Consider the following 10,470-nt stretch of genomic DNA (forward strand, 5'->3'; position numbering starts at 1 on the left):
AATGAGAGTTATTCTTTTGGCATTTTCAAAATAAAATTAAAAATCAATACATTTTGATGCTTTTTGATAAAAAATAGCAACTATGTACTAAAATCAAACTACTAATATTCAACATTTCTTTAGCGTAATTAAGTAATTTATGTGCAATAGTTTTTGATTTATGATGCTGCCATTGTGTATGATATAAACTTTTCAGAATAAAATAAAAAAATCACAAAAAAGATTAAAACTGCTCTCATAAATATTGATTTACAGAATTTAACACCACATTACTACACTATTCAAACATTTCATAATGTTGACAATGCCCAGACAAGCAGACATAGAAAATCCATTCCCCTTCCTTTTTTAAACGTTACTGTAATAAATTAACATGGATGTCAGTGTAGTGAGAAGCCTTTTCCTTGTCTCCATTAGCAGGCCCTGTGTTTCCAAAGAGACATAAAAAAAAAGAGAGAGAAGAGCGGGAGAATACTGGGGGGGAGGCAGGCTGTAAGCTTCAAGCTGCACACAGAGATAAAGACCAGACACATCTGTGTGTGCATGCACAGTGTGCATGTTTGCATATGCCTATGCGTGCTAAAGGGATTACGCTGACTTTGACTGGCTCTCATCCATTGTGACATCAGCTGCTAAGAAGCTGCACACTGCCACATGATGGACGGGGCTTGGAATTGCAAAGATAATGTCCGCCTGCCGCTCGAACACACAGACACTGGGGGCGTGCACAAACACACGCTTGTACAGCTTTGTGGACTTCTTGTTATCGTTATAACCTAGCCCAAAACTTCACCCTAAACTTAACCTAAAAATATCTACACCCGTGTCCTTAACCGATCCAGGAACTTCGAGTTCCTATCATGCTTGCGCTGTACTGAATTGTGCGGCTGTGAAGGTCATTGATTCTCAAGGCTGTTGAGTAACACACTGTACATTTGATGCTGAGTGAGTTCCTGCATCGAGCTTAGTGCTCATGAGAAATTAAGAAGGAAAAGATGTGGATCAAGAGAGGAAATGAAGCATTATAACAACGACAGTGTGTTCCGACCACATCACTGCATGTGGAGCAGCACGGAAAAGGGACCATGATACGACCAAACAATAGGAAATATCCAAACTAAAACTAAAGCCTACTTTTAAATGTACGTTAGCTTATAGCAACAGAATTTTCTGTGAAACCAGCTTATTTCCACTCCAACACAAACTCTTATTTGACCAGTTGGCTTTAATTTTTGGCTGAAACCCCTCTGCTGAGTCTTGCCACGCCTCATCAACTTCAATTCTTTTATCACTAGTGAAATTAGCTGTGACACTCTCTAAGTTGGTGGTGTAACCACACATCTGTCGGAGGAAGCTGTGCTAATCTTCCTGTATTTTTTCCATTTTCTTTTGCCGTCTAAATCACAACGGTTGAGTAATTATTTCTGGGGCCAGAGATTAATGTGCCAACTCTGTTTTCAGTCAAATTCAGGCTTTACACATTTGGACTTAAAAAAATAAAATAAAATAAAATTCTGTACTTTCTGTATTTTTACAGTAGTTGTGTGAATGCTTTGGAAGCATTCGCACTATAGTGATTCTGTTTCTCTTTTCCGTATGTTTTTTGGGATGTAAAAACTTGATCACACTTTCAGCAATTTCTGCAATCTTAATATCAAACATTCAGCTCGTTAAGGCCATTATCGCTTGTATTTTTGGTATTCGTAAACTTCGCAGTTTTTATGATTTAATGCAATTTATGAAATTTTTAAGCCCCATTAAAATGATTGGGAATTTTTAAATTTCTGCAATTTCTGCAAATCATGCAATTAAAAACGTTTTTTTTTTCAGGAATTCCTCAAATATTTGTGCACTTTAAAACCTATGCAATATTGGTATCAAAACGTTCAGCATGTTAAGAACATCAATGACACTGAGTTTTTTTAGGTTGATTTTGAGTTTAGCGAATATTTTAGTAACATGTCAACGTTTTTGGGTAATTAAGCATCTGAGGTTTTTTGGGCTAATTCTGCACATTTAGCAATGTGCTAGCTTTTTTTAGCTAATTTGGCCCTTACTAAGGATTTTTTTTTGGGAGGTAAACTAACATTTGAGCAAAATGCTATTTTTTTTTTGGCTAATATGGCATCTGGGGGTTTGGACTAATGCTGAGTTCATCCATATTTACACATTTTTGAATTTTTTTCAAATTTTCAAGAAATTCTTTGTGCACTTAATGCAATATCTGTAACTTTAAGTCACTTTGCATATTAGCAGTATGCAAATAGCTTTAGCAATGTCATCAAATCACTTCAGCACTCATAGTAAATTTCTTCAGAGTCTTTAGAAAAAGTCATTCACACTAGCATTATCGCAGGTAATACAACTTTTCTTGTTCCTCTCCCCCCGTTTTTTAAAGAAAAAAATGTAAAAAAAATTCTACTTTAATGCAACAAAAATGTCAAAGTGACACTAAATTATTTTTATTTTAATATGAAAGCAGTCAACTATAAATACAAAGTTTACTATATGATCATTAATATGAGTTTGATATTTTTTAAACTGATAATTCTGTATTCAAACTAACAACAAAGTAAAATATTTTAAGATTTTCTTCAAAATGAAATATATAAAATTGTATTTCATTTAGTAACAATATATAACATTGAAATGATGCTAAAACAGGAGCAGAAAGAAGAAAACTTATATTATCTGCCCCTATTGCTATAACAGGATTTAATTAAAATATTTAAAACAAGGAAAATGATCTTTCATAAATATTATGATTTTTTTCATATTTACAAGCAAGCTGCACCCAAAAAATTCATGTTGCTACAGTTTTCAATCAAGAAAAATACTCAAATTCATTATGTTTTCTTCTAAGAAGATTTTATCTTCAAAGCTAAAAGTTCTTTTTACACCTTTTTAGAGCTAATGCAATAAAGCGGATTTATAGTTGACCAAATAAAGGATTAATTAATGGCCTAAATAGTTGAGAAAACAGAAAATTTCCCACACAGACATGAATCTTTTTAAAGCTGTGATAGAATTGTTTCTATTCTTGATAGTGACTTTCTTTTGCATTGTCTTGCATGTGAAGAAGCTGTTTTCAAACTACAACACAATGAAACCCTTGTTTTGTGTCTCATACATCACTGACGATAAAGGACTGGATGGATTTTGTTCAGCTTTATAACAGAAAAAAAATAATAATCTGGGGATGTGTTGCATGCAGTTATGTGTGCCCTCTGAATGTATTACAGTAAGAGGCTTCATGTGAGTTCACAGACCACCGAGGCTGTGGTCGAGAGCGACAGGAGCACGCTTGTCTGTGTGAAATCTATGTCATTGTACGTTTGAGAACGTGCGCGAGACTCCTTTAGCTGCTGCACGTGCTCAGTGTAGTGCATTATTCTCCGTTAGAAACAGATGAGTGACTCTGTTTCAGGACTGCCCCTGGGTTCGTGTCAATTCAGCCTTCCCACCACCACCCACCCTCAGTCTTCAAATGATGTGCCATGTCTGTCTGAGACAAAGAGGAATGAGTCACAGAGGAAATTAGCATGATGGAGCTGCACCTTAGCCAGCAAGGCGGAATCTTTTCTGTGCATGAATGCAGAAGATTGTCCTCTTATTTATGCTAGCGCTAACGCTAGTTTTCCATGACAGGACTGAGACGTAGAGCTGCAGAAGATCTTTTCTTCCCTGTTAAAGTTGCTTACATTTCTGTGTTCACAAAATCAATAAAAACAGAGCTAAAGTAAGACAATGTCGATGTGTCTTAGCATAAAGAAAAACTAATAACTGTTATTTTTTTTTTTGACGTAGCTCCTCTTTGCTCATAACTGTGTCTGGATAATAAAGGTCAACAAGGATAAAAAAAAATATGAATTAAAAGCATTCCTATTTTACATTTACCCCTTAAAATACCCAGAAAAACAACAAATACTTCGTATTACAACTAAATTTAGCCTTAGGCGCAGTTAAAAGACCAACATGCAGCAATGTGCATCTTGGCTGCACCTATTACATGTGGCCAACATGAATTTCCATCAGTTTTAGTGCTCGATTGCACTTAAAACTCTTGCAAAAAACATTAAGAAAAATATACCAGTTACAATATTATCTGCTGAAATTAAAGGTCGATATTTTCTATACAACCTCAAATATTGAAGGATTATTCAAATTTGTATTTAGATTTGTGAATGATCTAAGACAGGAAATGAAAATACAGTTTGGTAAGACATTCATAGAATAAATATTGTACATTTTTCTTTTGAAAATGGTAAGGTTACCTTTTATTATTTATGTAAAACTGTGTTTAGCTTTCAACTTTGCCGTTTTAAACCCGTAAACCGGAAGTCACTATTCGCATTTTTGGCCCTGTCGCCATTTTGTCTGACGTCACCATGAAAATGGTCTATAAAAAGATGAAAAAATATTGCTGAAAATGGCTATAAAAAGTTTGCACACATTATATACTTACTTGCATCCATTTTTAAAATAACACATTAAAAAATGTCTCCTCTTCTTGATTTGCAGCCCAGAATATCATATCGACACAACAGAAAGAACCCAGCAAACATTTAGAAGGTCATGTGAAGCCAACCTTTTTTTTTTTTTTTTTATATCTGGCAGAATATAAATTGCATTTCAGGATGAACAGTCCTGCATGATGAGCACCTTTCCTATCTCTAAAACGGATTTGGCTCAGTCCAGCCCACCTCCACTATTTTGACTGTTTGTCGGAAGCAATTATCCGTCGTGCTTACTCAGGACTATGAACCTCTGGGTTCGTTGGGACTTCTTAAAAAACGATTAAATGTCATTTATAGCAATTAAAAAAAACATTTCTGCATTCTCTGCATGAACAGTAAAGGTATTGTATTTACAGTCCCCTCCAGAAAACATATAATTTTAAGATTAAATGGTTAAAAAGCTAATTATTGCAAATAAAATGTGAATAGTATTGAATTTTGGGTGAAAAATTGCTCCCTTTTTCCATGAAAGTCGGACAATAAGATTCCTCACTACAGACGGAAGATTAATTTGACTTTTGTAGCCTCTATTTCGTCGTCAAATTGGTACGCTGTAAGGAGAAAGAAGACAAAGAGGAGAGATTGTGTATAGAAGGCATATTACATAAGTTCTTCTCTTCACATGCCTGACGATGTGACTCGAAAATGCCCAAGAGACTGGAGGGAGATGGGGGAGAGGAGAAGTGGGGGAGCAGAGTAAATTGGAGAAAATTGAGTGGAAAAGGGGAGGAGGGGGGATTTTGGAGAGAGGGGCTGATGAGAGGTTTATAAAAAGGAAAGTGAAGATGATGTAGAGGGCGAATGAAGTAGGCCTCTGTCACTCCAGTTAATGCCCGCCACCCCCCCTCCCTGAACAGCAGAATGACTGAAAAGGGCTCAGTGATGCCACCTCACGAAGGCACTTATCAGATGTAGCAAGAAAACGCTGACATGCAGGCAAATCGAACCATTTGTCTTGTTTTTTTTTTTGTTTTTTTGTTGCTGGTGACGCTTAAACACAAAATCTTTAACATACTTTAGCATTTCAACACGATCAAGGTAATTCCAGTAGATTTTGAAGGAGAAAAGCGGCGTGAGAAAATCTATTGGAATTACCTTGATCCTGTAAATGGTTGTAAAGTTACAGTAAATACAGCCTTTTTTCAGAACAGATTTCGCCTCAGTTTCCCGTAAAGCAGTGGAAAGCACCTTGAATTTACTCCTTTGCGTCATACTTTCAATAAGAAAGCACACGTAATGTTAGCGGACATGTTTAGCTGTTTTTGCTATCCATTCATCTACTGTCTGAAGCCCAGTGAGGTATTTTTTTTTGTGTGATATTGGACTATATGAATAAAAATGAATTTAAAAAAATCGAATGGAATTGGTTCTGCAGGTTCCCGTTTGGGGTCACAGGGTTGCTGGAGCCTATGTTTGGCAAAGAATGTGGGGTACAGGACTCCGGTCCGTCACAGAGTCACACAATCATAAAGACACATTCACACCAAATTCAATGAATTTACAGCAGTTTACAAATTTAGACACATTTGTTTAATTCAAAGGTAAATTACATATACTTGTATAGCGCTTTACTTTACCAAAGCGCTTTACAGTCACAGTCCCATTCACACACACATTCACACACTGGCGCCAACCTTCCACCAGAGGCAATTTGGGATTCAGTGTCTTGCCCAAGGACACTTTGACACATGGGCGGGCAAGCTGGAAATTGAACACGCAATCTTCCAATCAGGAGTCAGCCGCCCTACAGCTGCACCACATTAAATTAATTGAATTCAATTTTATTTTTGTAGCCCAATATCACAGAAACAATTCCCTTATTGGGCGTCATGCAGGTAATTGTACAGAAGCTCAGAAGGTCAGTCATAAAAGTAACTGATTGCTAAACTAAACGGACTTATTCAAACTGGTTATCCCTGTCCTTAGACCCTCCTTCCTGGTAACGAAAAACTCCTACAAAACCTGTTTTAGGAAAAAAAAGAAGAAACCTTAGGGTTGCCCACATGAAGGAGAGATCCACCCCAGGACGGACAAGCGATTTCCTGGGAATATTAAAGAAAAAAATTGCTTATCTAACCATAACTGTGTATTTGAATGGAGTTCAGCCAGATGGGACTGGGGGATAGGTGGGGGTGTGGTCCACAGCCAAGATGAGCCAGAGGCGAGGTCCACAGCCAAGATGAGCCACAGGCGAGGTCCACAGCCAAGATGAGCCTGAGGCGACGTCCACAGCCAAGATGAGCCTGAGGCGACGTCCACAGCCAAGATGAGCCACAGGCGAAGTCCACAGCCAAGATGAGCCAGAGGCGACGTCCACAGCCAGGATGAGCCAGAGGCGACGTCCACAGCCAAGATGAGCCAGAGGCGAGGTCCACAGCCAAGATGAGCCACAGGCAAGGTCCACAGCCAAGATGAGCCAGAGGCGACGTCCACAGCCAAGATGAGCCACAGGCGAGGTCCACAGCTAAGATGAGCCACAGGCGACGTCCACAGCCAAGATGAGCCACAGGCGAGGTCCACAGCCAAGATGAGCCAGAGGCGGGGTCCACAGCCAAGATGAGCCAGAGGCGGGGTCCACAGCCAAGAACAAGAGCACAGACAACCCACCTGGAATCTGAACTCTCTCGCGCTCCCCTGGAGGGGAGTGGGAAAGAGGAACAACACCCGAATCGAACTGCACCAAACAGAAGCACAGAGACCTAAACATTATAAATAATAAAAAATAGAGGAGAGGTGAAGTAAATAAGAACAGAGTGCAGAAACCCAGAGCTGATGTGGAAAATAACAATGATAGAAAATCAAACGTTTTTAGCGTTAAGAAATATATAAATTTTGAAGATTTTTATATTAATCTGATACAGTTCACATACTGTAAAATGTATGAGTGAAGGTATAATGAGATGGTTAATACCATACAGTGTTGCATGGATGAGCAAAATACTGTGCTTTAGACCTCAGATGGTTACTTTAAAAAAATGTTTCCTTAAAAAAGTTTGGAAAATGTTTAACTGGATCTATAAAGATGTTGATTTAGTCAGCAGACTTCAGCATCATGCGTTAGATCGATCTCAACTTCTATGGATTAGTTATTGATCTAATAAGCAAGGTTGATTAATCAATTTTCTCAACCCAGTCGTGCTATTTTTGCTTTTTAACTCCTTTATAATATTTGAACTTTGAGGAAATTTGATCATTTTGGAAATATTTTAGAGTTTTGTCGATTCTGAATTCTTTTGTCTTTATCAAGCATGTAGAAATCTTACTAAAACAGCTAGAAATGTAATTGTTGCACATTAATAATTTACTGTGACTATGAAAATAATTAATGCACCATCAGGTATCACATGTATTGGGCATCGTTTTTGTGCTGATTAAGGAATAATTGAATCGCTACAGAGGTATGCATGTAATTCTTTTATGAAATATTTTTATAGTTTTCTGTTGCTATATTCTTGTGGCTGTTTTTATACATATGACAGTTTATAACTCAAAACTTTTGTCTTTGACTTAAAAAAAAAAATCAAGGATAAAAAAAATGAAAAAATGTTTGACTTAAAAACGTCCTTAACATACTGAGATGATTCTGTGAACAAGTGAAGCTCAAAAATAGCATTTTGTTGAAATGGCATAATATGCATACCTACATAATTGTTTTACATGTTTAGATATGTCAAACATTCAAAAGGGCCTCATTCTGTAAAGTTTAAAAAAGAAGAAATAAGAAGAAAGAAAAAGAATCAAGAAACAAATATTTTGTACTGATTTTTCAAATGTGCTGCCTTCACTTCTGTGATTAAAGTATTTTTATTCAATTAGTTTCAAACATGTTAAAATTAGAATATAATCTAGAATGATACAAACATAGATAAATAATTGTTATAATAACAGCAACAGTAATTTAACAATAATAATGTAAAAAGGAGCTTATTTTATTAAAGTTTCCCCCTTTAAAAATATACAAGGTACTCATTATAGTTATAGTTAACAATCATAGATATACTCATCTTCATCAATATACATTAATAATGATAATAGCTACAATAATCTCTATTTATATTCATTATGATCAATGTTTACAATTCTAGTCTTTGATATCATTAATGTCCTCGTTATTATCTTTGTAGATGTTAGTATTTATATTTTTGTATTGTGCCCAAAAACTTTTAATATTCTCATGTTGTTTTTTTGTTAAATCCCAGACTATTTGAAATCTTTGTTGCTCACACAGACGCACAAAACCCCTACAGTTGTTTCGTACCATTGGTAATTTAAATGTTCCTGTTCCTCTTAGATTATTGGAATTTTCTCCAACTATGAATCATTTCTGAATGAATAGTTTAATGCTTTATATATATCATCATAGTGTGATATTTTACAAGATCCTGTACTTGGAATAATTTAATCAAAAGTTGATTAGTACCCTCTGAGTATCCTACTATTTGTCTGAATTACAAATAAGACATTTAATCCTCTTATTTAAAGTATTCATGGATTAAAGATGTTTCTTAAACTGAGAATATTCAAAGCACATCTTGATCTAATATTTGCAGTTCATTTTAGGCAAAGAAGAAAGATAAATTGAGCAAACTCGGCCTCTTTTTGTCAGATGACTGAGACAACAGTAGAGAAAAGTTGAAATGAGGAGAAAAAGGCTGTGGGCCTAAAATGTACAGTGTGCAGGATGAGAAGGAGCGAAGAAAGCAGCGGATTCATTGAAGGTCAGCCACTCTTGCACACCTGCAGAAGATTAAACCGCTCCACTGCCTGAGCTGGATGATTGGCTGTCTGATGTTTGCCTCTCTATTGTTTCTAAGGATGACATTTTGCATTTGATTGGTTTTTAGCAGCGATGGTTTTGGAAGAAGGCAGAAGAACAAACCACATGTGCTCAAGGATTAGATAGGATTTACTTTCTTTTTTTTTTCTAAATTATAACTGATATTATTAAAGTCATAAAGGCCCAGAGGGGGGAAAAATGATTATTCTAATTGAGATGCCCCAAAAATAACACAATGTTGCCCAGGAAAGGAACTTCTGCAGTTACAGAAGTGGCCAGCAGATGTCACTGTTGAACTATGAAAAACAGCCATATTTACACATTGTCAAAACAAACTGAACAAAAGTGTTAAAAATAATAAGAAACACCTTTTTTAAACAAAAATTGCCACTAAATTGTAAGGCTTTATATAATTAAAAATAAATGTATATATATTAATGTTTGGGGTTTTGCAGTTCAAGGGAAATTGGAAAAGTATATATGATATATTGACAATGGCTGTAAAACTGATAAGTCTGGAGTCTAAAAGAGGAGCTTTGAGGTATCTGGTCAAAACTTACAGGTTTGTCAAAAGAAAACAAGCTTCTGTTACTATCAGCAACCTCAGACTGCACACGATGATAAAAGAATAAAGACGATCAGAAATCATTTACACATGGAAATTGGAATGTGACTCTCTGGAGTGTTCCCTTCTTTCATAGAAGAGATATGATCCATGTGACAGGAAGAGGTGGGTCCAGAAGTGATTGAATGAATCTGTCCACCCCAGAATGGACAAGCAAAACCAGAGAATAGTGATCCCTCACACAGGTTGTTAGTCTACTGTGTCTTTGGGTTAAATACCTAGGAATAAGTGCTGGGCGATATGGGAAAAAAATTGCATATCATGATATAAATTAGTTTATATCACAATAACGATATATATCATGATATACCACGATAAAGTATACTTTCTGAAAAAAAAATTGACAAAAATGTCATTACTTACTTTTCTCTGACTTCAGTTTTTAAGTAATTTTTTAATTAAATTTTATTTATGTAGCCCTTCAGAGGCTTCAGATCAACATGAAAATGACTTTTTAAGACATTTAGGTTGTGAGATTTTTGGTTAAAAACATCATAATCATAATTAAAACACTACTGGAAATGTTTTTTTTTTTTTTTTTAATTAAAAAA

Source organism: Oryzias melastigma, linkage group LG5 (assembly GCF_002922805.2).
Source record: "Oryzias melastigma strain HK-1 linkage group LG5, ASM292280v2, whole genome shotgun sequence".
Taxonomy (NCBI): Eukaryota; Metazoa; Chordata; class Actinopteri; order Beloniformes; family Adrianichthyidae; genus Oryzias; species Oryzias melastigma.